This window comes from Hylobates moloch, unplaced genomic scaffold, assembly GCF_009828535.3.
Source record: "Hylobates moloch isolate HMO894 unplaced genomic scaffold, HMol_V3 SCAFFOLD_3, whole genome shotgun sequence".
Classification (NCBI taxonomy): domain Eukaryota; kingdom Metazoa; phylum Chordata; class Mammalia; order Primates; family Hylobatidae; genus Hylobates; species Hylobates moloch.
The window spans coordinates 135,864,740-135,891,681 of NW_026652278.1; the positions used below are offsets into that span (position 1 = coordinate 135,864,740).

General features: G+C 38.2%; 1 protein-coding gene across 2 annotated transcripts in view; it reads right to left on the minus strand.

Annotated features, from left to right (window-relative positions):
• ANAPC10 (anaphase promoting complex subunit 10) overlaps positions 1-26,942 on the minus strand; it is a 389,020-nt gene that overhangs the window by 69,683 nt on the left and 292,395 nt on the right. The gene's annotated exons all lie outside the window — the stretch shown is intronic.

Consider the following 26,942-nt stretch of genomic DNA (forward strand, 5'->3'; position numbering starts at 1 on the left):
GCACATGTACCCTAAAACCTAAAGTATAATAAAAAAAAAAAAAATAGTGGGTGAAGGCAATGTGGGATTCTGGCTTGGGTCTGGGAACAGAACAAAGACCTTAATGGACAAACACGTAAAACCTGTACAAAGTCTGGAGTTTAGTTGATAGTAATATCAATATTGATATCTTCATTTTGACAAATATACCATGATAATGCAGATATTAATATTGGATAAACAGGGTGAGGGTGACTTAGGAATTATCTGTACAATCCTTACAACTTTTCCATAATTCTAAAATGACTCCAAAATAAAAATGTTACTTTAAAAAGGTTTGCTTATGAAACAGGATCCTTAGAATGAATAATAAAAAAGCTACTAAAATAAAACAAAAGCATATCATGGGCATAGTCTTTCTTGAAACTAAGGAGAAACATATCCAGGAACTCAAAGCCTAGAAGCTGATATTCCACTAAAGATAACATTCTCATTGAATTTTGTTCTCTCTCTCATGCCACTTGAAGTCTGTCTTGTTGGTTTTAAGATCTCCTTTGAAGGTGTGTGTAAAAGAAACAAGTGTGTAGAAGAATCCTAGTCCCAAGTTAAAGAAGCAAGATTCCTATTATTTCATATTATAACTCCCTGAATACACCTGATCTCATGATTGCCACCTTCCCTGATACACACACACACACACACACACACACACACCAGATCATTGCTGATACACAGCTAGCTTGTCCTTCCTTGTCTGCATACTTGCTCTTCATTTTCCTGCATTTTCCTGGTGTTGTAGAAACTTCTTTTTAAGTAACATAACAAGTATTTATGTATGCTGATTAAAGATATTCCTAGCTTAAAACTGCATTCAAGAAGACTTGGCTTACAGCATCTAGTAAGTGATTCTTGTTTTTGTTAGCCTTGTTACACTGTGGGGTAGTTACACAATACATGCAATCCACACATCCATTTAAATCTTTTCAGGGAGCATTTTCCATTTCAAATAAAGATGGTGATGAAAGCATTATTTTCTTAGCTAGCTGCATGCTTGAAAACATAATGGTTTTGTAAACCAAGTGTAAACCTCTGAACAGACAACTGGCTGCAATAAGAAATGTTTTCAAAAAGCAGAGTTAGCTTTTCAACATCCAAATCATGCTTTATTTAAGCTGAAAATTTATGCCCATCCAGGAAATTGATCATAGACTTAGAATATTAAACTTGGGATGATTCTTAGAGATCTTCTAATATAATTTTATCATATTAAAGATGAGAAACATTGAGGCCTGGGGGCTTGTGCCTTATTTGAGGCTTAAAGTGACTGAGCTGAACTCAAAACCAGATGCCAGATGCCAGGCACATGTCTCCTCTTTGTGCCAAACCGGTTCATCGTCTTGGGGCCGAGGCTCTGAGTTTTAATGTGATTACTCAAAAAGTTTGTTTTGTGTTTCATACCTTCTTTTTAAAAATGAAATAATGTGTGCAAACAACTGGGAATTACCACACATGTGCCATTTGTAATTGTTGCTGTTGTTACGAATATCATTATCATCGACATTGGCTTATGAGTGAGATGCATGCAAATTCTACAAAGTCTACACAGGAAAGAAAGACAATTTTTACATGTTGACAATTGTTTTCTGCTCTATCCCTTCTGATTCCACGGCATTCTCATGGGGTCCCCTATTCTCACGAATCTTCTTTTTAAAAATGCCTTTTCTTCCTTTGGACTTTCACTCTGTCTTTTTTAATATATATATAAGACGACAAGGGGAGCTCACTGAAGAACAGAGCCCAGGTTTCTAGAAAGGCTGCAAATAGGAAGTAAAACCACATCACACCATTCATCTGCCAAAAGTAATAAACTCAGCCAGCCTCAGCGCCCTCTTGACTTCGTCAGCAACTAACGCTCCTCATTTCTCCCTTTCCTTGCAAAGGAAAAGGAAAAGATGCCAAGCAAAAAAATGCCAGGCAAATCAAACCATGGGAAAAATAACACCTTCAAACTCAGGGCAAAATTCTCATTTCCAATCCTTGCTGCAGACGTCCCATCCGGTAGGTTTGGCAGGAAACATAGCTCTTGGAACAAGATTCAGAACACAGGTTAGAAAGAGGATTTGACCAGAGGCGGTTCGGTAACTTTAATTTGTAGTTATAAACCCTGAGAAATTTCACTATGGTTTAATTTCATGCAATAATCAAAACAAATCGATATAAGAGCTGTCCTATATGGCTACAAGAACACATTTGTATAAGAGATGTACCAATATAGCTCTAGGAAATATATCTTCTGATTTTCCACAAACTGTTTTAATTAATTACTCCCCAAATTAATCAATCTGAGCTTATCTTTAATTGGTAGGAAAATAAACTACAAGATCAAGATTTAGTATTCCAATATTTGCCCCAAGAAGAAACTACTGTGGGAATTCCAGGCTGGAAAAGCTATTCTTGATTCTTTCCTTCATTCTGACTTGAATCTGCCTGCTTCCTGTCTTCGAAATCAGTAGAGGATCATTTGAGAATGAGTTTTAAAAGCCCATCTTCCTCATATTGGTGTCCATCTTTCTACTTACTAAGAGAAAACATAATTAATAACTTTTGATGAAACAGTCTTTCTTAAATATAGAGCTCTGGATTAAAAGTCAAAAGACTTGAAATTTTTAAAGTATACAATGTGCAGTTTTTTAAAATTTTTATTTGTAATTGTCAATTGACAAATTATAGTGATATATTTGTATGGGGATACAAAGTGATGTTATAATGTAAAAATACAGTGTAGAATAATTAAATCAAGCTAATTAATATGCCTATCTCCAATATTTGTTTTTTTGTGGTGAGAACTTTTGAAATTTACTCTAATTTTGAAATATATACTGCATTATCATTCACTATATTCACCACATTGTGCAATATACTTTAAGGTTAAAGAAAACCTAGTTATTCTTGTATAAGAGGCTTGTACCTTTTAACCATCATTTCCCTATTCTCCCACTTCCCAGCCTCTATAACCAGCATTCTTTCTGCTTCATTTAGTTCCATTGTTTTAGGTTCCACACATGAGTGAGAACATGAAGTATCTATCTTTCTGTGCCTGGCTTATTTCACTTAGTATATGTTCTCCAGTTCCATCCACGTGGTCACAAATGACACGATTTTTTTTCTTTATAGTGGGTGAATAGTATTCCATTGTGTATATGTGCCACATTTTTATTCATTCATCTGTGGATGGACACTTAAGTTGATTCCATAAAAATACTTGGGTTTTAATCCCTGCTTTTCCATAAGTTCACTGTGTATCATTTCTGGCCTCTGAAACTCCTTCTGGGTCCTCCAACATACTCGTTTAATAATGAGAATAGTTTAGAGAATAATGGATGCTGATGAGGATGTGGAGAGAGGAGAACACTTGTACACTGTTGATGAGAATGTAAATTAGTACAGCCATTATGGAAAACTGTATGGAGGTTCATCAAAACCCTAAAAATAAAAGTAATATATGATTCAGCAATCCCACTAATGGGTGTATATCCCCTCAAAAAAGAAATCAATACATCAAAAAGATATCTGCATTCCCATGTTTACTGCAGCACTAATCATAATAGCCAAAATATGGAATCAAACCAGGTTCCCATTAATGGGTGAATGGATAAAGAAAATGTGGTATATATGCTCAATGGAAAATTATTCAGCCATAAAAAAGAATGAAATCTTGCCATTTGCAGCAACATGAATGGAAATGTGTCATTATGTCAAGTGAAATAAGCCAAGCGCTAGAAGACAAATATTGCATGTTCCCATTCGTATGTGGAAGCTAAAAAAGTGGATCCCATGAAGAAAGAGAGTAGATTGGTGGTTACCAGAGGCTGGGAAGGGTTAAGGGAGAAGGGGATGAAGAGAGTTTGATTAATGGGTAGAAATATACAGCTTGGTGGAAGAAATAAGATCTAGTGTTTGATAGATCAGTAGGGTAATTAGAGTTTACAGTAATCTATTGTATATTTTGAAATAGCTAGAAAAAAAGATTTTAATATTCTAGCATAAAGAAAAGACAAACATTTAAAGTGAAAGACACCCCAGTAACATTGATTTGAACTTTACAAATTATATGAATGTATTAAATTATCACATGCCCCAAAATATGCACATCTATTAAGTACCAATACAAAAATAAAAAGTCTCTTCCAGCTCTAATATTCTGATTTTATTACTCCTGCAATTAGATTTCTGTCAAACAGGCAGAGAGGAGTACACTAATATCTTCAAAAATAGCTGTCATATGTGGAGAAAGGCACATGCTCATATGTCTAGAGATGAGTATTAATGAAAAAAAGTCATATGACTGGAAAAAAAAAACTTCAAATTACACCACCACTCATGTTTCTATTTTTTCTCATTCACCAAACATTGTCTTTAGCTGCTGTTTTCTCTGCCCGGAATTTCTTCTAGGAGAGTGTGCCATTAGCAGAAAACTTAAATGCATCTAAGGAATTTTTTTCTACAATGATTAAAAATTGGCCAATAATATAACATTTTGAAAGCACTACTTCATGGTTAATCTTCGTTTTGAAACAGATTCTACCACAGACTGTGAAAGGAAGTAGCTAGCATGCATTGAGCCTATCTCTATATTTGAATGAATGCTTCATGTTTAACATTCATTGCTTCATCTAATATCACAGTACTAAAAGAAAGATATTAATATCCTCTTTCAACAGAGGTAGAAAACCAAGGCATAAAGTTTAATAACTTATTCAAAGTCACATATGTAATAAATGTTGGAGTAGAAATTTAAAACAAATGTGTGTAATTCCAAAGTCTTTCCTCTATAACATATGAGTATATTTATACTGTACTTTGCCTCATAGAAAAGATTCAGCTTATTAACAGTATCTAAGTTAGGTTTCCTTACTCTAGACAAAGTATATACAGAGTCATGTAAGTATAATACTTTAATTAAACTGTCAAGCACAAATTATTGAATTTGATGAGTATTAACATAAATTCAAAATAAAGGAGAAAAGAATATCCTTATTTTGCAAGAGAGTAATGTATGGTCTTTCTTGTGGAAGATACAACCAATGTTTCAAAAGTTGCCAAAGGTATTACACATCTTACTGAGATGGCCTCATCGCACTGGCAGTTCTTTTCAAATAATATTTTCCTACTGCACTCTGGCTTTAACCTAGAGAGTTTCAAGGACCAAAGAGGCAGCAAGTAGAGGCATGGCCATCAGGGCAGTGAGTCAAAAGCATGCATAGAGTGTAAAGGCCACTAAAATGAAAATCAAAGAACCACCCCTGGTAGCTTTTCGATGTTCCTGGCTGGGATTAAACTCCCCAAACATCCCCCTCATTCCATCCCCCATCCACATCAATACACTCTTTATGTACTTCCCTCCACCCTCCTATATCTAGCAAAACCAGGGGCTGTGAAAGGGAAGAAGCAGGAGGAGCTTCCAGGTGTCCTGCTCCAAGGGATTAGAAGAGCTCAGCTTTCAACTTTCCACTATCCCATGCATTTACTCCTTCATACTGTACCCATCACTCACCCTGACAGGAAGAACACCTTGCACCTTTGGCTTTCTTCACAGGATGTATTTATAAATAAAAGCACCTGTCTGTGAAAGCCAGTCATTCACAGGAGCCACCTAGGAGACAATTGATTACATCTTTGGGGAGTTTCTATGCCTGAATGTTTCCAACAGCTCTATGTGCACTATACAGGCTTTTGTGAGATTCTGTGTTGAGAGAGAGAGAGAAAAGCAGGTTCCTTGTCTTTTTGTGTTGGAAACACATCTGCAAAGTTGTCACATTCTACAGCAAGTAAACCAAAGGTAAACATTTAATAGTACTTGGAACTCTACCCCTTCTCCACTAAGGAGAGTTAAAACATGTTGGTTAAATAAAAAATTTGGCTGAAATGAGATTCTTCTCCAAACACAAAAGGAGGTTGTAATTCTAAGCATTTTTCTCCTTGGATTTAATCATGAATATTAAGTATTGGTACCCAAGTGCCAGAGTAACAAACTAAAGTAAAGACCACCCATTAACTTAATTCCAAAGGCTTATTTCATGTAACTCAAGCTCCAGTTATCTGAGAGTGAGTGGTGCTATTCACAACTGCCCATAACAAAAACCAAAAGGGTTTATGGCAATTTGACCTTTTCATTTTTCACAAGTTTATTTTCAGATAGCTAGGAAAATATTTTTCACTTGTATTTGATGACATGATTTCAAAAGCATCTTGACTAATTTCTCAATTAGCCAGGATCACCCCAAATGACAGTCACATTGAATCATGAGCCAAAAAGTCCATTATTCACTAGTGAAAATGTAGCAAAACATAATTTGGACCCCAATAATTCACAAGATCCTAATTCATAGAAGCAATTGACTTTCTCCTGCATTTGTAGTTTGCCACATCTTAATACCATTCCTTTTATTTCTTTTTATGTATTTTCATTCTATTCAGGTCTAAACACTCCAACCTTGTCCTATCAACATCAACACTTCATCTTCCTCTATGGCCATTTTAGATGAAAATGCAAATGGAAATGTCTTTTGATATTTCAAAATCTATAGTGCACCTCTCTTTCCTCCTGAAAACAAGATATCACAGATGTTTCAGTCAAAGATCTGAGAATAAAATCACTTCTGCAATTGCCACATGATGCCAAAAGTGAAAACACATTCTTAATGCATTATTTGCCTGGAAAAATAAACTGCATTATGGGGAGGAATGTGGAACAAGGTAATCATAGAAGCCCAGGAGCACAAGAAAGTTAAACTTCTTGACCCGTATCGAATGTTGACAATTCTAACTTCTCTGTTTCAAAAGGACTTTCTGGGACACATTTGCAACATTGCTTAAAAGTCCTGCCACCTAGTGGAAGAAGTAAATAAACTAGTCCTCAGGTAACCTGCCAAATGGAAAGACCCTACAAAAACAGCTCCTCTATCAACACACTCCACCTCAAAAATCGTATTTTGAAACTGATTTTCATAAAATTTTAAGATTAATCAAATGGGTCATTTTAGTTTTCCTTGTTCAAATGTATCACATTCAGGGTAGGAACGACTTGCGTTTAAGCACTGGGAACTATGGGTAGAATCCAAAAATAGCTTTTGTTAATCTGCTTTAGTTGATAGTTTTCAAAATGGACTCCTCAGGTTATACCAGCTTCCCCTTGCAGAGGGCACTTAATCCTCCAAAGGCTCAGCAGAAGAACTCTTTATAGAAGGGATTTCTTTAATTGGCTAAGATAAAACATCTTGCCTCAACAAGAAGATAGATCATTAGTGGCCAGACCTCACAGATAGCCACTAAGTTTCTAGGAAAACTTTCTGATGAGTCATGCTGAGAGAAAACTCCTCAGAACAACTTTGATCAAAGTTCAATTCTTGAGTAAGATCAATATTGCATGGTTGGTCCCAATTATACCAACAGATATGTTATGACAGCAATCAATTCCTCAGTGACCTGAAGGAGTAGACTTGCCTCTCTGCCTACCTGGCTAAGAAAACATGAGTGTCTTTGAGTGACCAAAGCGAAAAAGGTGTGGAATTACTACACACTGCAAATGGAGATGTTGCTATAATACAATGTCACTAAACACACTTGCTATTAGCCAAAGGCTATTTTAGAGTCTTCTTTGTCCATAGGTAAGTGCATATGGTCCTAGGCAAACACCTATTAGCTCTTTCTAAAAGCCCAAGGCTATTCAAAGGGAAATAACATTTGCTTCTGTTAGAAAGCTATGATTCCAGATCCCATTAGTTACATCTTCAATTATATCTCCTGTCTCTGGGGTAAATGATCTAGTGACAGACACTTGTGGATAAATGATCTACAGATGAACACATGTGAGGTTTAAGTTTATATGTATGAAACACTTTGAAGGGAGTTATGAAAGATCATCTTACTACTCAGTATTCAAGAATTGTGCTCTGTGCCTTTATCCAAACTTTCCATTACTTGTTCAGTTTTTTTTAAACAAACACCATTGTTTACAGATCCAGATCTGATTTCACAAAGAATTTATTTCATAATTTGAGACCAAAGTGCTTTTTATAATTTAATTATTTGTATTGGTACATTCAAGAAGTTTTTCCATCACTCTAACAGAAAAACACGTTTTTTAAAGTTTAAAAACAAGAGGATCTTTAAAACTGGTTCAAAATAAAGGAACTACAGTATGTCCAAAGAATGTGAAATATATTTGTAATAAAAGACCTACAGTATTTCCAAAAGAATGTGAAATATAATTATTGTTTTATCATTTATCATTCTTTCCTAACAATTTTCGTAACTATTTATATGATTACATGGTCTCCTTTCTAAAGGAAGTAAATGAGAAACCAATATAAGAACCTGAGACTAATACTAAAGGGGGTTCTTCAGGGTGAAATTAAAGGAATCCAGATGGCGACTCAAATCCACATGCAGAAAAAAATGAGCACCGGTAAGGATAATTACATAGGTAAAACTAAAAGAATAAATAGATTTTTGTCTGTAATTTGGTTTTCTTCACCCATTTTTTAAATGTTTATTTTCAGTTCAGGGGTACATGTGCAGGTTTGTTATATAGGTAAACTTGTGTCACGGAGGTTTGTTGTACAGATTATTTCATCACTCAGGTATTAAGCCTAGTACCCATTAGTTATTTATCCTGATCCAACCCTCATCCTCCAAAAGGCTCCAGTATGTATTGTTCCCCTCTATGTGTCCTTGTGTTCCCATCATTTAGCTCACACTTATGAGTGAGAACATGCAGTATTTGGTTTTCTGTTCCTGTGTTAGTTTGCTAAGGATGATGGCCTTCAGCTCCATTCATGCTCCTGCAAAGGACATAATCTTACTATTTTTTATGACTGTGTAGTAGTCCATGTACCACTGTGTATATGTACCACATTTTCTTTATCCAGTCTATCATTGATGGGCATTTAGGTTGATTCCATGTCTTTGCTATTGTGAATAATACTGCAATAAACATACACATGCATGTGTCTTTATAATAGAATAATTTATATTCGTTTGGGCATGTACCCAGTAATGGAAGTTCTTGGTCAAATGGTATTTCTGTCTTTAGTACTTTGAGGCATCATCATGCTGCTTTCTACACTGGTTGAACTAATTTACATTCCCAACAACAGTGTATAAGTGTTCCTTTTTCTCCAAAACTTCGCAGGCATCTGTTATTTTTTGACTTTTTAATAATAAACATTCTGACTGGTGTCAGATGATATCTCATTGTCATTTTGATTTGCATTTCTCTAATGATCAATGACATTGAGGTTTTTTTCATATGATTGTATATCTTCTTTTGTAAAGTATCTTTTCATGTCCTTTGCCCACTTTTTAATGGGGTTGTTTGTTTTTTGCTTGTTAATTTGCTTAAGTTCCTTATAGATGCTGGATATTGGACCTTTGTCATATCCATGCACTACAAAACTTTCTTCAATTATGTAGGTTATCTGTTCACTCTGTTGATAGTTTCCTTTGCTGTGCAGAAGCTCTTTAATTTTATTAGATCCCATTTATCAACTTTTGCTTTCGTTGTAATTGCTTTTGGCATCTTCATCATGGAATCTTTCCCTGTTCCTATGTCCTGAATGTTATTGCCTAGATTGCCTTCCAGGGTTTTGATAGTTTTGGGTTTTACATTTGGGCCTTTAATCCATCTTGAGTTAATTTTTGTATAAATATACATATACATATATATATATATATATACATATACATATATATATATATACATATACATATAGTATATAGTGTAAGAAAGAGGTCTAGTTTCAAACTTGTGCATATGGCTAGCTAGTTATCATAGCACCATTTATTGAATAGGGAATTCTTTCCCCATTGCTTGTTTTTGTCAGGTTTGCCAAAGATCAGATGGCTGTAGTTGTGCGACTTTATTTCTGGGTTCTCTATTCTGTTTCATTGGTCTATGCATCTGTTTTTGTACCAGTACCAGTTGTTTTGGTCCTATAGCCCTGTAGTATAGTTTGAAGTCGGGTGGCATGATGCCTCCAGCTTTGATTTTTGTTTTTCTGGGTTTTTCTGTTGTTGTTGTTTTTGGGTTTTTTTCCTTAGGATTCTTGGCTATTTAGGCAGTATTCTTGGTTCCATGTGAATTTTAAAATAGTTTTTTTTTCCTAATTCAGTCAAGAATCTCAATGGTAATTTAATAGGAATACCATTGAATCTATAAATGCTTTGAGCAGTATGGCCATTATTACAATATTTACCCTTCTTTTCCATAAGCATGAAATATTTTTCTCTTTGTGTAATCTCTGATTTCTTTGAGCACTGTTTTGTAGTTCTCCTTGTAGAGATCTTCACCTCCCTTTTTAGCTGTATTCCTAGTCATTTTAATCTTTTTGTGGCAATTTTGAATGGGATTGTATTCCTGATTTGGCTCTTGGCTTGACTGTTGTTGATATATAGGAATATTGGTGATTTTTGCACATTGATTTTTCATCCTGAGACTTTGGTGAAGTTGCTTATCAGTTTAAGAAACTTTTGAGCTGAAACTATTAAGTTTTCTAGATATAGAATCATGTTGTCTGCCAACAGGAACAGTTTGACTTCCCCTCTTCCTATTTGGATTACCTTTATTTCTTTCTCTTGCCTGATTGCCCCGGCCAGGACTTCCAATACTATGTTGAATATGGGTGGTGAAAGAGTGCATCATTGTCTTGTGTCAGTTTTGAAGTCACTGCTGCCAGCTTTTGCCCATTCAGTATAATCTTAGCCATGGGTTAGTCATAGATGGCTCTTATTCTTTTCAGACATGTTCCTTCAATAGCTACTTTTTTGAGAATTTTTAACATGAAATGGTGTTAAATTTTATCAAAAGAATTTTCGGGTTCCAAGATGACCGAATAGGAACAGCTCCAGTCTACAGCTCCCAGCACGAGCAACACAGAAGACGGGTGATTTGTGCATTTCCAACTGAGATACCGGGGCTTGTTGGACAGTGGGTGCAGCCCACGGAGTGTGAGCCAAAGCAGGGCGAGGCATCACCTCACCCGGGAAGCACAAGTGGTCAGGGAATTCCATTTCCTAGTCAAAGAAAGGGGTGACAGATGGCACCAGGAAACTCAGGACACTACCACCCTAATACTGCACTTTTCCAATGGTCTTAGCAAATGGCACACGAGGAGATTATATCCTGCACCTGGCACTGAGGGTCCCACGCCCACGGAGCCTCGTTCACTGCTAGCACAGCAGTCTGAGATCAAACTGCAAGGTGGCAGCGAGGCTAGGGGAGGGGCATCCACCATTGCTGAGGCTTCAGTAGGTAAACAAAGTGGCCAGGAAGCTCAAACTGGGTGGAGCCCACCACAGCTCAAGGAGGCCTGCCTGCCTCTGTAGTCTCCACCTCTGGGGGCAGCACATAGCTGAACAAAAGGCAGCAGAAACCTCTGCAGACTTAAATGTCCCTGTCTGACAGCTTTGAAGAGAGTAGTGGTTCTCCCAGAATGCAGCTGGAGATCTGAGAATGGACAGACAGCCTTCTCAAGTAGGTCCCTGACCCCTGAGTAGCCTAACTGGGAGGCACCCCCCAGCAGGGGCAGACTGACACCCCACACAGCCGGTTACCCCTCTGAGATGAAGCTTCCAGAGGAATGATCAGGCAGCAACATTTGCTGTTCAGCAATATTTGCTGTTCTGCAGCCTCCGCTGCTGATATCCAGGCAAACAGGGTCTGGAGTGGACCTCCAGCAAACTCCAACAGACCTGCAGCTGAGGGTCCTGACTGTTAGAAGGAAAACTAACAAACAGAAAGGACATCCACACCAAAAACCCATTTGTACGTCACCATCATCAAAGACCAAAGGTAGATAAAACCACAAAGATGGGGGGAAAAGCAGAGCAGAAAAACTCGAAACTCTAAAAATCAGAGCACCTCTCCTCCTCCAAAGGAACACAGCTCCTCACCAGCAATGGAACAAAGCTGGATGGAGAACGACTTTGACGAGTTGAGAGAAGAAGGCTTCAGAAGATCAAACTACTCCGAGCTAAAGGAGGAAGTTGGAACCAAGGGCAAAGAAGTTAAAAACCTTGAAAAAAAATTAGGTGAATGGCTAACTAGAATAACCAATGCAGAGACGTCCTTAAAGGACCTGATGGAGCTGAAAACCATGGCACGAGAACTATGTGACGAATGCACAAGCCTCAGTAGCCAATGCGATCAACTGGAAGAAAGGGTATCAGTGATGGAAGACCAAATGAATGAAATGAAGCAAGAAGAGAAGTTTAGAGAAAAAAAAAGAAAACGAAATGAACAAAGCCTCCAAGAAATATGGAACTATGTGAATAGTATGTGATACGAATCTACATCTGATTCGTATACCTGAAAGTGATGGGGAGAATGGAACCAAGTTGGAAAACACTCTGCAGGATATTATCCAGGAGAACTTCCCCAATCTAGCAAGGCAGGTCAACATTCAAATTCAGGAAATACAGAGAACACCACAAAGATACTCCTAGAGAAGAGCAACTCGAAGACACATAATTGTCAGATTCACCAAAGTTGAAATGAAGGAAAAAATGTTAAGAGCAGCCAGAGAGAAAACTCGGGTTACCTACAAAGGGAAGCCCATCAGACTAACAGCTGTCTCTCGGCAGAAACTCTACAAGGCAGAAGAGAGTGGGGGCCAATATTCAACATTCTTAAAGAAAAGGATTTTCAATCCAAAATTTCATATCCAGCCAAACTAAGCTTCATAAGTGAAGGAGAAATAAAATACTGTACAGACAAGCAAATGCTGAGAGATTCTGTCACCACCAGGCCTGCCCTACAAGAGCTCCTGAAGGAAGAACTAAACATGGAAAGGAACAAACAGTACCAGCCACTGCAAAAACATGCCAAATTGTAAAGACCATCAAGGCTAGGAAGAAACTGCATCAACTAACGAGCAAAATAACCAGCTAACATCATAATGACAGGATCAAACTCACACATAACAACATTAACCTTAAATGTAAATAGGTTAAATGCCCCAATTAAAAGACACAGACTGGCAAATTGAATAAAGAGTCAAGACCCATCAGTGTGCTGTATTCAGGAAACCCATCTCACGTGCAGAGACATACATAGGCTCAAAATAAAGGGATGGAGGAAGATCTACCAAGCAAATGGAAAACAAAAAAAGGCAGAGGTTGCAATCCTAGTCTCTGATAAAACAGACTTTAAACCAACAAAGATCAAAAGAGATAAAGAAGGCCATATATAATGGTAAAGGGATCAATTCAACAAGAAGAGCTAACTATCCTAAATATATATGCACCCAATACAGGAGCACCCAGATTCATAAAGCAAGTCCTTAGTAACCTACAAAGAAACTTAGACTCCCACACAATAATAATGGGAGATTTTAACACCCCACTCTCAACATTAGACAGATCAACGACACAGAAAGTTAACGAGGATACCCAGGAATTGAACTTAGCTCTGTACCAAGTGGACCTAATAGAATCTACAGAACTCTCCACCCCAAATCAGCAGAATATACATTCCTTTCAGCACCACACCATATCTATTCCAAAATTGACCACATAGTTGGAAGTAAAGCACTCCTCAGCAAATATAAAAGAAATTATACCAAACTGTCTCTCAGACCACAGTGCAATCAAACTAGAACTCAGGATTAAGAAACTCACTCAAAACCACTCAACTACATGGAAACTGAACAACCTGCTCCTGAATGACTACTGGGTACACAACGAAATGAAGGCAAAAATAAAGATGTTCTTTGAAACCAATGAGAACAAAGACACAACATACCAGAATTTCTGGGACACATTTAAAGCAGTGTGTAGAGGGAAATATATAGCACTAAATGCCCACAAGAGAAAGCAGGAAAGATCTAAAATTGACACCTTAACATCACAATTAAAAGAACTAGAGAAGCAAGAGCAAACACATTCAAAAGCTAGCAGAAGGCAAGAAATAACTAAGATCAGAGCAGAACTGAAGGAAATAGAGACACAAAAAACCTTTCAAAAAATCAATGAATCCAGGAGCTGGTTTTTTGAAAAGATCAACAAAATTGATAGACCGCTAGCAATACTAATAAAGAAGAAAAGAGAGAAGAATCAAATAGACGCAATAAAAAATGACAAAGGGGATATCACTACCGATACCACAGAAATACAAATTACCATCAGAGAAAACTGGCTAGCCGTATGTAGAAAGCTGAAACTGGATCCTTTCCTTACACCTTATAAAAAATTAATTCAAGATGGATTAAAGACTTACATCTTAGACCTAAAACCATAAAAACCCTAGAAGAAAACCTAGGCAATACTATTCAGGATATAGGCATGGGCAAGGACTTCATGACTAAAACACCAAAAGGAATGGCAACAAAAGCCAAAATTGACAAATGGGATCTAATGAAACTAAAGAGCTTCTGCACAGCAAAAGAAACTACCATCAGAGTGAACAGGCAACCTATAGAACAGGAGAAAAATTTTGCAATCTACTCATCTGACAAAGGGCTAATATCCAGAATCTACAATGAACTCAAACAAATTTACAAGAAAAAAACAAACAACCCCATCAAAAAGTGAGCGAAGGATATGAACAGACACTTCTCAAAAGAAGACATTTATGCAGCCAAAAAACACATGAAAAAATGCTCATCATCACTGGCCATCAGAGAAATGCAAATCAAAACCACAATGAGATACCATCTCACACCAGTTAGAATGGCGATCATTAAAAAGTCAGGAAACGACAGGTGCTGGAGAGGATGTGGAGAAATAGGAACACTTTTACACTGTTGGTGGGACTGTAAACTAGTTCAACCATTGTGGAAGTCAGTGTGGCAATTCCTCAGGGATCTAGAACTAGAAATACCATTTGACCCAGCCATCCCATTACTGGGTATATACCCAAAGGAGTATAAATCATGCTGCTATAAAGACACATGCACACGTATGTTTATTGCGGCACTATTCACAATAGCAAAGACTTGGAACCAACCCAAATGTCCAACAACGATAGACTGGATTAAGAAAATGTGGCACATATACACCATGGAATACTATGCAGCCATAAAAAATGATGAGTTTGTGTCCTCTGTAGGGACATGGATGAAGCTGGAAACCATCATTCTCAGCAAACTATCGCAAGGACAAAAAACTAAACACCGCATGTTCTCACTCATAGGTGGGAACTGAACGATGAGAACACATGGACAAAGGAAGGGGAACACCACACACTGGGGACTGTTGTGGGGTGGGGGGAGGGGGGAGGGATAGCATTAGGAGATATACCTAATGCTAAATGATGAGGTAATGGGTGCAGCACACCAGCATGGCACATGTATACATATGTAACAAACCTGCACGTTGTGCACATGTACACTAAAACTTAAAGTACAATAATAATAAAATTAAAAAAAGAGAAATGGACAAAAAAAAACCAATATTAACCTTAAATGTAAATGGGTTAAATGCCCCAATTAAAAGACACAGACTGGCAAATTGGATAAAGAATCAAGACCCATCAGTGTACTGTATTCAGGAAACCCATCTCACGTGCAGAGACATACATAGGCTCAAAATAAAAGGATGGAGGAAGATCTATCAAGCAAATGGAAAACAAAAAAAGGCAGAGGTTGCAATCCTAGTCTCTGATAAAACAGACTTTAAACCAACAAAGATCAAAAGAGACAAAAAGGCCATTACATAATGGTAAAGGGATAAATTCAACAAGAAGAGCTAACTATCCTAAATATAAATGCATCCAATACAGGAGCACCCAGATTCATAAAGCAAGTCCTTAGAGACCTACAAAGACACTTAGACTACCACACAATAATAATGGCAGACTTTAACACCCCACTGTCAACATTAGACAGATCAACGAGACAGAAAGTTAACAAGGATATCCAGGAATTGAACTCAGCTCTGCACCAAGTGGACCTAATAGACATCTACAGAACTCTCCACCCCAAATCAATAGAATATACATTCTTCCCAGCACCGCATCGCACTTACTCCAAAATTGACCACATAGTTGGAAGTAAAGCTCTCCTCAGCAAATGTAAAACAACAGAAATTATAACAAACTGTCTGTCAGACCACAGTGCAATCACATAGAACTCAGGATTAAGAAACTCACTCAAAACCACTCAACTACATGGAAACTGAACAACCTGCTCCTGAATGACTACTGGGTACATAATGAAATGAAGGCAGAAATAAAGATGTTCTTTGAAACCAATGAGAACAGAGACACAACATACGAGAATCTCTGGGACACATTTAAAGCAGTGTGTAGAGGGAAATTTATAGCACTAAATGCCCACAAGAGAAAGCAGGAAAGATCTAAAATTGACACCCTAACATCACAATGAAAAGAACTAGAGAAGCAACAGCAAACACATTCAAAAGTGTTGCAGGAAGTCAGGGACCCCGAATGGAGGGACCAGCTGAAGCCATGGCAGAAGAGCATAAATTGTGAAGATTGAATGGACATTTATTAGTTCCTTAAATTAATATTTTTATAATTTCTTATGCCTGTCTTTACTGCAATCTCTGAACATAAATTGTGAAGATTTCATGGACACTTATCATTTCCTTAGTCGATACCTTTGTGATTTCCTATGCCTGTCTTTACTTTGATCTCTTAGTCTCGTCATCTTCATGAGGCTGGGTGGGACAAGACCCAGAGCGAGGTAGCCTCGCCCCAGCTGAGTGGCTGCCTCAGTGACTACCTGGTCCAGGATTTAAGCAGAGCTCAGCTGGGATCTGAAGATGTAGGAAGCCACCAGGAAGGGCACTGAGTGCTGAGGGAATGTCCTGGACAAAGGCCCAGAGGCCCGAAGTCTGTGGCCCTTCACCAGCTGAGAGGAAAGCTCATCGCAGGAGTGAGGGGCCAGAAGCAGATACCCCATACTTTCAATATAAACCTGCAAGAAAACCATGCCCTAAAAATTTTGAGGGCCCATCTAAAACTTTAATTTAGGAAGACTGTGTTAACTCACATGCAGTAATATTAAAAAATGACTCATATGGTTTAGTAATAGACTGGGCACCAAAAGGCTATTTAAAAAACAATTGCTCCTCTGGCTGAAGGGAATGTCTGGAGGCTACTTATTTTATTTCTTATCGGGAAAATGAGAATCATCATTCCACTTTGCATAGGAGGTTCAGCCTCATTCTTTCCCTTAAAATGGGAAGGCCTCCCCTGAGGCCTTGTATGATACTCCCCATTCTGAGCCCAGAACACCCAGAACTTTGGAAATTGGCTATTGCCATATCTGGACTGCGAGTATGGGAAGGAGAAACTAATCTGTCTGTTGTCCCCACTACCGTCCCCCTCTCTCAGTATCAACGTAGATCCAGACATTCTGCTTTGCTTACCTCCAACCTGACTGTTCCCATACAGAGTTGTGTTAAGCCTCCTTACATGCTGTTAGTAGGAAATATCAAAATTTGGACAAACAATCAAACTGTCCAATGCATTGTCATTTATACACTTGTATTAACTCCCATTTTGACTCCAGGAAAAGTGTAATGTTGGTTTGAGCTCGAGAAGGAATCTGGATTCCAGTAACTTTGCCCAGACCTTAGGAATCCTCCCCATCAATACATTTAATTAATGAAGTGTTACTGTGAATTCTAAAAAGATCTAAGAGTTTTTTTCACTTTAATCACTGTGATCATGGGCCTAATTGCAGTCACTGCAATGGCCACTACTGCCGGAATAGCGTTACATCAATCTATTCAAACAGCTCATTTTGTTAATGATTGGCAAGTCAATTCCACCCAAATGTGGAATTCTCAACAAGGCATTGACCAAAATTGGCTAATCAAATTAATGATTTAAGATATTTTGTTATTTGGCTTGGAGATTGGGTAGTGAGTCTCAAACATCACATGCAAATGCAGTGCAACTGGAACACTTTTGATTTCTATATCACCCTGTATTTTTATAACAATACTGATCATTCATAGGAAATGGTCAAAGGACACCTTCTGGGTAGGGAAGATAATTTATCATTAGACATAACTAAATTAAAGAAACAAATTTTTGAAGCCTCTCAAGCTCACTTATCCATTGTGCCTGGAGCTGAGGCATTAGATCAGGTGGCAGAAAATCTTTATGGACTAAACCCCACGACTTGGATTAAGTCTATTGGGGGCTCCACTGTAGTAAATTTTGGAATCATGTTTCTCTGTTTAATCAGCTTGTTTTTATTGTGCCAGACCAGTCAAAAAATCCTGTGTCAAAATTGAGAAAATGAACAAGCCTACATCGCCATGGCATATTTATATAAAAAGAAAGTGAGAGATGTTGTGGGAAGTCAGGGACCCCGAATGGAGGGACCGGCTGAAGCCATGGCAGAAGAACATAAATTGTGAAGATTTCATGGACATTTATTAGTTCCCCAAATTAACACTTTTATAATTTCTTACGCCTATCTTTACTGCAGTCTCTGAACATAAATTTTGAAGATTTCATGGACACTTATCACTTCCCCAATCAATACCCTTGTGATTTCCTATGCCTGCCTTTAATCTCCTAATCCCATTATCTTTGTAAGCTGAGGAGGACGTATGTCGCCTCAGGACCCTGTGATGATTGCCTTAACTGCACAGATTGTTTGTAGAGCATATGTGTTTGAACAAGATCAAATATAGGCACCTTAAGAACAGGGTAACAGCAATGTTCAGGGAACAAGGGAGATAACCTTAAAGTCTGGCTGCCTGTGAGCTGGGCAGAACAGAGCCATATTTCTCCTCTTTCAAAAGCAAATAGGAGAAATATTGCTGAATTCTTTTTCTCAGCAAGGAACATCCCTGAGAAAGAGAATTCATCCCTAAGGGGAGGCCTCTAAAAGGGCCGCTTTAGGGATGGTTGTCTTTTACGGTTATGGATAAGAGACAAAATAAGCCCCAGTCTCCAGTAGCACTCCCTGGCTTATTAGGACAAGGAAATTCCTGCCTAATAAATTTTGATCCGACTGGTTGTCTGCTCTCAGACCCTCTCTCCTGATGAAATGTTATCAATGACAATGCATGCCCAAAACTTCATTGGCAATTTTAATTTCACCCTTGTCCTGCGGTCCTATGATCTCGCCCTGCCTCTGTCGGCCTTGTGATATTTTATTACCTTGTGAAGAAGCATGTAATCTCTGTGACCCACACCCTATTTGTACACTCCTTCCCCTTTTGAAAATCACTAATAAAAACTTGCTGGTTTTACGGCTCAGAGGGCATCACGGAATCTCCCGACACATGACGGCTCTGCTGGACACCCAGCTTTAAAATTTCTCTCTATTGTACTCTTTCCTTTTATTTCTCAGACCAGCCAACACTTAAGGAAAATAGAAAAGAACCTACATGAAATATTGGGGGTGAATTTCCCCCAATAAAAAGCTAGCAGAAGGCAAGAAATAATTAAGATCAGAGCAGAACTGAATGAGATAGACACACAACAAACCCTTCAAAAAATTAATGAATGCAGGAACTGGTTTCTTGAAAAGATCAGCCAAATTGATAGGCCGCTAGCAAGAATAATAAAGAAGACAAGAGAGGAGATTAAAATAGACGCATTAAAATTGAGAAAGGGGATATCACCACCGATCCCACAGAAGTACAAGCTACCATCAGAGAATACTATAAACACCTCTATGCAAATAAACTGGAAAATCTAAAAGAAATGGATAAATTCCAGGACACATACACCCTCCCAAGACTAAACCAGGAAGAAGTTGAATCTCTGAATAGATCAATAACAGTCTCTGAAATTGAGGCAGTAATTAATAGCCTCCCAACCAAAAAAGGTCCAGGACCAGATGGATTCACAGACGAATTCTACCAGAGGTACAAAGAGGAGCTGGTACCATTCCTTCTGAAACTATTCCCATCAACAGAAAAAGAAGGAATCCTCCCTAACTCATTTTACGAGGCTAGCATCATCCTGATGCCAAAGCCTGGCAGAGACACACACAAAAAAGAGAATTTTAGACCAATATCCCTGATGAACATCAATGCAACAATCCTCAGTAAAATACCGGCAAACTGAATCCAGCAGCACATCAAAAAGCTTATCCACCACGATCAAGTCGGCTTCATCCCTGGGATGCAAGGCTGGTTCAACATATGCAAATCAACAATCTGTTATATAAACAGAAACAAAGACAAAAACCACATGATTAACTCAATAGATGCAGAAAAGGCCTTTAACAAAATTCAACAGCGCTTCATGCTAGAAACTCTCAATAAATTAGTTACTGATGGGACATATCTCAAAATAATAAGAGCTATTTATGACAAACCCACAGCCAGTATCATACTGAATGGGCAAAAACTGGAAACATTCTCTTTGAAAACTGGCACAAGACAGGGATGCCCTCTCTCACCACTCCTATTCAACATAGCATTGTAAGTTCTGGCCAGGGCAATCAGGCAGGAGAAAGAAATAAGGGGTATTCAATTAGGAAAAGAGGAAGTCAAATTGTCCCTGTTTGCAGATGACATGATTGTATACTTAGAAAACCCCATTGTCTCAGCCCAAAATCTCCTTAAGCTGATAAGCAAATTCAGCAAAGCCTCAGGATACAAAATTAATGTGCAAAAATCACAAGCATTCTTATACACCAATTACAGACAAACAGAGAGCCAAATCATGAGTGAACTCCCATTCACAATTGCTTCAAAGAGAATAAAATACATAGGAATCCAACTTACAAGGGATGTGAAAGACCTCTTCAAGGAGAACTACAAACCACTGCTCAATGAAATAAAAGAGGACACAAACAAATGGAAGAACATTCCATGCCCATGGATAGGAAAAATTAATATCGTGAAAATGGCCATACTGCCCAAGGTAATTTATATATTCAATGCCATCCCCATCAAGCTACCAATGACTTTCTTCACAGAATTGGAAAAAACTACTTTAAAGTTCATATGGAACCAAAAAAGAGCCCACATTGCCAACACAATCCTAAGCAAAAAGAACAAAGCTGGAGGCATCATGCTATCTGACTTCAAACTATACTACAAGGCTACGGTAGCCAAAACAGCATGGTACTGGTACCAAAACAGAGATATAGACCAATGGAACAGAACAGAGGCTTAAGAAATAATACCACACATCTATGACCATCTGATGTTTGACAAACCTGACAAAAACAAGAAATGAGGAAAGGATCCCCTACTTAATAAGTGGTGCTGGAAAAACTGGCTAGCCATACGTAGAAAGCTGAAACTGGGTCCCTTCCTTACACATTATACAAAAATTAATTCAAAATGGATTAAAGACTTACATGCTAGACCTAAAACCATAAAAACCCTAGAAGAAAACCTAGGCAATACCATTCAGGACATAGGCATGGGCAAGGACTTCATGACTAAAACACCAAAAGCAATGGCAACAAAAGCCAAAATTGACAAATGGGATCTAATTAAACTAAAGAGCTTCTGCACAGCAAAAGAAACTACCATCAGAGTGAACAGGCAACCTACAGAATGGGAGAAAATTTTTACAATCTACCCATCTGACAAAGGGCTAATATCCAGAATCTACAAAGAACATAAACTAATTTACAAGAAAAAAGCAAACAACCCCATCAAAAAGTGGGCAAAGGATACGAACAGACACTCCTCAAAAGAAGACATTTATGCAGCCAAAAAACACATGAAAAAATGCTCATCATCACTGGCCATCAGAGTAATGCAAATCAAAACCAAAATGAGATACCATCTCACACCAGTTAGAATTGCGATCATTAAAAAGTCAGGAAACAACAGATGCTGGAGAGGATGTGGAGAAACAGGAACACTTTTACACTGTTGGTGGGACTGTAAGCTAGTTCAACCATTGTGGAAGACAGTGTGGCAATTCCTCAAGGATCTAGAACTAGAAATACCATTTGACCCAGCCATCCCATTACTGAGTTATATACTGAAAGGGTTATAAATCATGCTATTATAAAGACGCATGCACACATATGTTTATTACGGCACTATTCACAATAGCAAAGACTTGTAACCAACCCAAATGTCCATCAATGATAGACTGGATTAAGAAAATGTGGCACATATACACCATAGAATACTATACAGCCATAAAAAGGGATGAGTTCATGTCCTTTGTAGGGACATGGATGAAGTTGGAAACCATCATTCTCAGCAAACTATCACAAGGGCAGAAAACCAAACACTGCATATTCTCACTCATAGGTGGGAGCTGAACAATGAGAACACTTCGACACAGGTTGGGGAACATCACACATCGGGGCCTGTCATGGGGTGGGAGTACAGGGGAGGGATAGCATTAGGAGATATACCTAATGTAAATGACGAGTTAACGGGTGCAGCATACCAACATGGCACATGTACACATATGTAACAAACCTGCACGTTGTGCACATGTACCCTAGAACTTAAAGTATAATAAAAAAAAAAGTGCAGGAGCAGGAGTGCACAGGTGTGGTCAAGAACAGCAAAGAGGCCAGTGTGACCATGACTGAGTAGAAAAAGCAAATAGAAGACGAAGTCTGAGAGGGAGTGAGAGGCCAGACCCTATAGAACCTGGTATAGTATTACACTATTTAAACTTCTACTCTGAGTGGGATAAAGAACTCATCACCGAGAATCTTAAGTGAAGAGATGACATAAACGGATCTGTTTTAACAAGTCACTTTTGTGAAGAATGGAAACAGAAAGACCAGATGAGGGACTAATAATCCAAGCAAGAGATGAGAGCAACTTGGTCTAGAATGGTAGCAGTAGAGGTAGAAAGCAGAGATTGGATTTTGGATAAGTTTTGAAATTAAAGCTAAGAAGATTTGTTGATAGACTGGGTCTAAGAGAGAGTAAGAAATCAACAATGACTCAAAAGATTTTTACCTGAACAACAAAAATGATGGACCTGCCAATGACTAAAATGGAAAATATAGCTTGAGAGATTGATTGGGGAAATAATCAGGAGGACCAACCTGGAATTACAGATTCAATAAAACAAGACTAAACTTCAAGTTAATAGATGTATCATGGCTAATACAGACATGATTACTCAGAAAGCCATTAAGTCCTATGGTGTGCTTGGGGTTAAGATGACTCCACGAGAACTGACTTGCCTCAAATTCCAATGCCAATTTAACTTAGCCATAGGCATGTTGTCACTAACATAGATTATTACATAATACAGAAAATGAATAATACTCTTAGTTTTGTAAGCTATCTTGTGCAGCTTCTTTGAATCTGTTTAAAATAGAAAGCTGATACTGTTCCAATTTACTTGTATGACCAAAAGTGATGTGCAATAGATATCTTGAATATTTAAGTATCCACAAAAGATAAATGTTCAAGTCAGCTTAAAAATGCAAACCAACATGGCACATGGATACATATGTAACAAAGCTGCACATTGTGCACATGTACCCTAAAACCTAAAGTATAATAATAAAAAAATTAATTAATTAATTAATTAATTAATTTAAAAAATGCTAGAATGATTTTCTTAGTTTCCATAGAGGAAAATATAATCTTCAGTCTCTAAATACTAATCCAGATTTTGGACTGTGGCCTTGTATATGTCATTTTTCCCTGCTTTCCGTATCAGATCTATATAAAGAGATCCTAGAAAACTGTATCCTATTAACTATCTTAAACATGCTCTACTGTTGGGTTAGAGAATATCTAAACTATTTGTAATCATTTGCTTCGCCATAGAACTGAAAAAAATCACAAATGGGAATACTAAATTACCAGTAGAATTATTTGTGTATAAACAATTCAAATAAGACTCCTTCATCCAAACTAAATATATTTTTCTTTTTAGCAGATATCGTGGTTTTTTGGCCATACAAAAGAAGACGAGAAGATAGACCTTAACAGAAATGGAACACAAAACACAAGTTAATACAAATGTACAAGTATTTCCTAGTGCAAGGTGTGCCTTTTTTTAGCCATGTTCTTGATGCTCTTTGATGGCAATATTTATTAAATACTATAGTAATTATTGAAAAAAAAAAAAGACTTTTCTGCATCTACTCCCCAACTCATGCTACGAGGCCAGAGTCATCTTGATACCAAAACCTGGCAGAGACGCAACAAAAAAAGAAAACTTCAGACCAATATCCTTGATGAACATCAATGCAAAAACCCTCAACCAAATACTGGCAAACCAAACCCAGCAGCACATCATCAAGCTTATTCACCATGATCAAGTAGACTTTATCCCTGGGTTGCAAGTTTGGTTCAACATACACAAAATTAATAAATGTGATTCATAACATAAACAGAACTAAAGACAAAAATCACATGATTATCTCAGTAGACACAGATTGTTTGTTAAGTTTATGTGATTGACTTTAGAGAATGTGCCATGTGGCAATGAGAAAAATGTATATTCTCTTGTTTTGGGATGGAGAGTTCCATAAGTGTCTATCAGTTCCATTTGATTCAGTGCTGAGTTCAGGTCCTGAATATCTTTGTTAATTTTCTGTCTCGATGATCTGTCTAACATTGTCAGTAAGGTGTTAAAGTCATCCGATATTGTTATTATTATTGTTTGGGAGTCCCTAAGAACTTGCTTTTATGAATCTGGGTGCTCCTGTGTTGGGTACATATATATTTAGGATAGTTAGATCTTCTTGTTGAATTGAACCTTTCATTATTATGTAGTGCTCTTGTCTTTCTTCATCTTTGTTAGTTTAAAATCTGTTGTGTCAGAAACTAGAATTGCAACATCTGCATTATTCTATTTTTCATTTGCTTGGTAGATTTTCCTTCATTCCTTTATTTTGAGCCTAGGCATGTCGTTGCATGTGAGATGGATCTCTTGAAGACAGCATACAAAATCGGTCTTGGTTCTTTATCCAGCTTGCTACGCTGTGCCTTTTAACTAGAGCATATAGTCCTTTTACATTCAAAATCAGTATTGATACATGTGGATTTGATCCTGTCATCATGATGTTAGCTTGTTATTTTGCAGACTTGATTATAAGGTTGTTGTGTTGTGTCACTGGTCTGTGTACTTCAGTGTGTTTGTGTAGTGGCTTGTAATGGTCTTTTCTTTCCATATTTAGTGCCTCCTTCAGGAGCTCTTGTAAAGCAAGTCTGGTGGTAATGAATTTCCTCAGCATTTGCTTGTCTGAAAAGAATCTTATTTCCCCTTTGCTTATGAAGCTTAGTTTGGCCAGATACGAAATTCTGGGTTGGATATTTCCCACCCCAATCTCTTCTGGCTTGTAGGATTTCTACAGAGAGGTTCACTGTTAGTCTGATGAGCTTCCTTTGTAGGTGATCTGACCTTTCTCTCTAGCTGTCTTTAACATTTTTTCCTTTCATTTTGACCTTGGATAATCTGATAATTATGTGTCTTGGGGATGTTCATCTTGTTAAGTATCTTACTGGGATTCTCTGCATTTCCTGAATTTGAATGTTGGCCTCTCTATCTAGGTTGGAGAAACTCTCATGGATGATATCCTGAAGTATGTTTTCCAAGTTGGTTTCATTATCCCCATCTCTTTCAGGGACACCAATGATTTATAGATTTAATCTCTTTACATAATTCTGTGTTTCTCGGAGGTTTTGTTCATTTCTTCTCATTTTTTTTATATTCTTATCTGACTGTCTTGTTTCAGAAAGCCAGTCTTCAGGCTCTGAGATTCTTTCTTCTGCTTGGTCTATTCTGCTATTAATTCTTGTAATTCCATTATGAAATTTTTGTAGTGCATTTTTCAGCTCTATCAGGCCAGTTACATTCTTTTCTATACTGGTTATTTTGCCTGTCAGCTCCTACATTGTTTTATCATAATTCTTAGCTTCCTTGGATTAGGCTTCAATGTACTCCTGTTATTCAGTGATCTTCATTCCTATCCATATTCTGAATTCTATTTATGCCACTTCATCCATCTCTACTCACTTCAGAGACCTTGCTGGAGAAGTGATGCAGTCATTTGGAGGAAAGAAGGTACTCTGGCTTTTTTGAGTTGTCAGAGTTCTTGTGCTCATTCTTACTTATCTTTGTGGATCTGTGTTTCTTCAATCTTACAGGTTACTGACCTGTGGATAGATTTTTTTTTTATTTTATCCTATTTGATGACCTTGAGGGTTTGACTATGGTCTAAGGTGGATTGCGCCAACTGTATTCATTTCTGGAAGATGTTAGGGGGCCAACGCTCAGCTCCCAACTTCTAAACTGTGTGCTCTAACTCTGGGGTACTTGTCTTGGTTCCTGACGTTGTTCTCTGGGCTTCTCATGTTTGGAACCCACTGCACTGGGGGGAAAGGAGGACAGGGACTGAGTTGTGGCAGCTGTGGCAAAGTGCTAATGAATGCCAAGGTGCCTGCCTCCCTGCAGGCACTCAGCACAGTACCAGAGGCAATCCAGCTGAGGGTGGGGAGTGCACAGGGGCCCCTGCTGGAGAGTGTCTGTGAGTCATACTGGAGGTGGTGTTGCCCAGGGGTGAGGTGCTGGTGGGTGTGGGTCTGGGTGCCTTCTCTGTGCCCTGCAAGCAGGAATAATCACTCAGGTTGAGGGAGGATCAACCATTCTGTACACTCACTAAGTTAGCACAATGGCAGGATACTGTCATGGGTGAGGCTTGTTGACTCTGTGCTTGCCAAGGCTTTGTCTGCAATGGCAGTCAGCAGGGAGAACAGGGCAGACTATGCTCCCACACGCTGACAGGGCAAGGAAAGCAAAACCTGCCCAGGCAGACATGCACCAGCAAAGCAATGTGAGGAGTTGCCATGGGCCTAGGGAAAGCTACAGTATGGGGGAGAGCAGATGAACTAGTGTGTGGCCATAGGGACCACCTTGCTGGAGCTCTCCACTGGTCAGGCATGGTCTGCTAATGCAGAAGCTATGTTGTGGGGCTCCAAGGCACCCAAGACTACCCTGCAAGCACGCAATGTCCAGTTGGGGCCCTGGGAGAGGCCAGCCGACCAAGGGGTTCTCAGGTTGGACCAGC